This window comes from Pinus tabuliformis, chromosome 2_1, assembly GCF_031772625.1.
Source record: "Pinus tabuliformis cultivar Carrire ecotype Pingquan chromosome 2_1, CPIR1, whole genome shotgun sequence".
Classification (NCBI taxonomy): domain Eukaryota; kingdom Viridiplantae; phylum Streptophyta; class Pinopsida; order Pinales; family Pinaceae; genus Pinus; species Pinus tabuliformis.
In genome coordinates, this window is record NC_142299.1 from 836,047,557 (window position 1) to 836,050,881 (window position 3,325).

Consider the following 3,325-nt stretch of genomic DNA (forward strand, 5'->3'; position numbering starts at 1 on the left):
CAATGATTTATACTCAAATTTACTTTAGGAAAAGGAAACAATTAGTTACTTCTTGCTACTACAAAACACAATTGTAGATTCAATACTAAATATATATCTAATGGTGGATTTGAGCGTGGCAAAATGATCTATACTCATATTTACTTTAGGAAAAGGAAATAATTAGTTACTTCTTGCTACTACAAAACACAATTGTAGATTCAATACTACATATATATCTAATAGTGGATTTTCTATGGTCCAGATCTCCTACCCAATCAGGTTTTGAATAACCTATCAACTCAACATTCAAATGATTAGTATATTTGATATTAGAATGTACAATCCTTTTCAAATATTGAGTAAATCCTGAAGCTTCTTTGTAGTGATTATCATGTGATTTAGCCATTAATTAATTAACTAAGCATGCTAACTAAATTGCAGTGTCTAATCTTGTTATGGCTAAATAGTTTATACTTCCCACCAACCATCCATACAAAGTGCCATTTAGTTCTTCTGTACCCTATTCAATGCAAAGATTAACTCTCTATTCTAATGGAGTTTAAATTTGAGCTTGAAATTTGCGCTTGAAATTAACTTCTTTTTCAGGATATTTCACATCAAACTACTTGTGTCTTTCATTTATTAGTTTGGATAGAAAACTGTCCCGGCCACTAAGTGATTGCGACCAGCGCAAAAGATGACCCCACAGAGATTAATGGTTACCAGAGGTGACAGAACATGTCGTAGCCAAGTGGTGGTGGAGGGGGAGTCTCTCCCATGTAGTTACGAGTTGAAACTTGTTTTTTCTCCTCGCCAGAAGAGATGGCGTCTGCTGTTTATATTGCAGAGTGCACAGAATATTTGGAATGGTAAGTGACGATACAATGTCTTAACGTTTCAAGGATTTTGTCAAAGTATTTTATTATGTTTGCTATTGGTATCAACAAGATGTCGGATTGCACTCTAGATGGCTGGAATTGGAAGTTTTCTGTAGGATATTTTAGTTTTCGAATGAGAATTTTCTGACTTTGAGGTTTTTTCTTGTTCAGTATCCAGGCAGAGAAAATAGTCCCTATCTTGGGTTCTTGTACTCTTTCTTCTAGGAAAGAGCAACATTTATACCAGATGGAAGCACAACTAGGTTTGCTAAAAGATATGGCGACCTGAAATTGGCCCAAATATGTGGAACTATTGCTGCAGATGAGAAGAGCCATGAGACAGCATACACAAATATTGTTGAAAAGTTGTTTGAGATTGATCCTGACACCACAATGCTATCTTTTGAAGATATGATACGGAAAAAGGATGTACGATGAGCAGGATGGTAATCTGCTTGACCACTTTTCTTCTGTTTCTCAGAGATTAGGTGTGTACACAGTAGGAGACTACGCTGACATCTTGGAATTTTTGGTTAAGAAATGGAATGTGAAGAGAATAGGTGGTCTTTCTAGTAACGGAAGGCAGGCTCACGATTATGCATGCACGTTGGAACCTCGTCTCAGAAAGCTAGATGAACGAGCTCAACAAAGTGCAAAACAAGGAAGAACTTGTGCTTTTAGTTGGATATTCAACAAAGAAATCTTCTTGTAGAAAATATCTTGTGCTTCAGCTTAGGAAAGCTATATTAGTACATTGTTTAGGATAAAGTTCCGAATGTCTATACAATTATAATACAGGGACCTTAACGGATTTGTTGGATTGCAAAATTCGATCTGCACACTTTAGTGTGGGTAGCTGCAGAGAAAAGACCAGAAAAATTATGCTTTTCTCCATATATTTCATTAATTATGTTAGGTAAAAATGTAAAATGCTTTATCTGTAGTTAAACTTAAATACCAACATCGTTTTTTTTAGGTTGTTTGAATGGTTGTTTTGTTCGGTCTGATGGATTATAAGATTCTATTATTTGTATAATATTTGATGGATGGAGTAGCTGTTAGGGTTGTATAATAATTCTCGTGAAGGTCTATTCAACAAAAATGTATCACATACTTCTTACTTTTTGGATTTAACGTTGAAATGATTAATAGTATGGTTTTTTTATACCAATAATAGTATGAGTCAATTGAAGCTTTTGAAATGTTTAATAGTGTGATCTTTTAATATCAAGAATTTAAATGAGTCATCATGTCAAGTGCACTCATAGGACTTTGATTGAGAATGTGTTGTTGCAACTGCATGAGCTCCAAAAATATGGCATGATCATTTAGTCTGTAACATATTCCTTGCCTTGTTATTTCCATCATTGTACAATTTTTCCTTTTAGAGACTTTATTTTGCGAAGTGTACAAATGGTGGTCAGTTTTCTTTTGATGTCATTCATATCGCAAAATTTTTGAAAAGCTCTTGAAAAAAATTCTCCTCCACAATCTCCCCTTAAGCATTTGATTTTGCAACCTCTTTCATTTTCCACACAGGCTTTAATCCTCTTAAATTTATCAAGGGCCTCATCCTTGGTCTTAAAAAAGCAAACCCAACACTTTCCTTAGTAATCATCAATAAGAGTAATGAAATATGATAACTTACCCAAACTCTTTGCCTGTATAAGACCATAAATATCTAAGTGAACTAATTGAAGTGTATAATGATTCCTCTATACATTGCCTTTTGAAAATTTCTCTCGCATGTGTTCCTTTAGCACATCCTTCACAAACCTCCTGTTGGAATCGTGATTTCCGTTACACCAAAACCCGTAGGTGTTAGCAAACGAACACATCGTCAAAGTTAATGGATACTTACGAGGTTGTTAGGCACATGTCGTGAAACATTGAGGAACATTGATTTTCATTCATCCAACAATCTTCCCACACCCCCAACGTGACTCGAGTGTGTTTCAAACTCGATACCTTTGGCTTTGATATCACTTGTTGGAATCATGATTTTCATTACACCAAAACTCATAGTTGTTAATAAACAAACACATCACCAAAGTTAACAGATCCTCAAGAGGTTGTTAGGCACATGTCGTGAAACACACAGGGAACATCGACTTTCATTCGCTCAACAACTCCTTGTGTTCTTGAACCTTAGGCAAACCATAAACCACTGCTTTTGATGTTGGAAGTTTCAAACTATCAAAATTTAAATGTCCATAGGTAAGTTGCTACAACCAACTTTTGTCATCTGATATGCCATGTTTAGAATACTACAATTATGTCCTCTAAACTTCAATGGGAACATTCTATTCAAGAGATTTTATCCCTCCGAGTGCTTGATAGATTTAGGGTTACGATGGATCTAGGTTGATTTCAGTCGTGCACAGTCACAAAAAATTTGTCGAACATCTAATTATTCTAATCATTTTAAATATGCCTAATATTAATACGATCATTTTAATTTTAAA

General features: G+C 34.7%; 1 pseudogene; it reads left to right on the forward strand.

The window, feature by feature from the left end:
* Positions 1–679: 679 nt before the first annotated feature.
* LOC149203249 (stearoyl-[acyl-carrier-protein] 9-desaturase 5, chloroplastic pseudogene) lies at positions 680–1,572 on the forward strand (annotated as a pseudogene).
* The last annotated feature ends 1,753 nt before the right edge of the window (positions 1,573–3,325 follow it).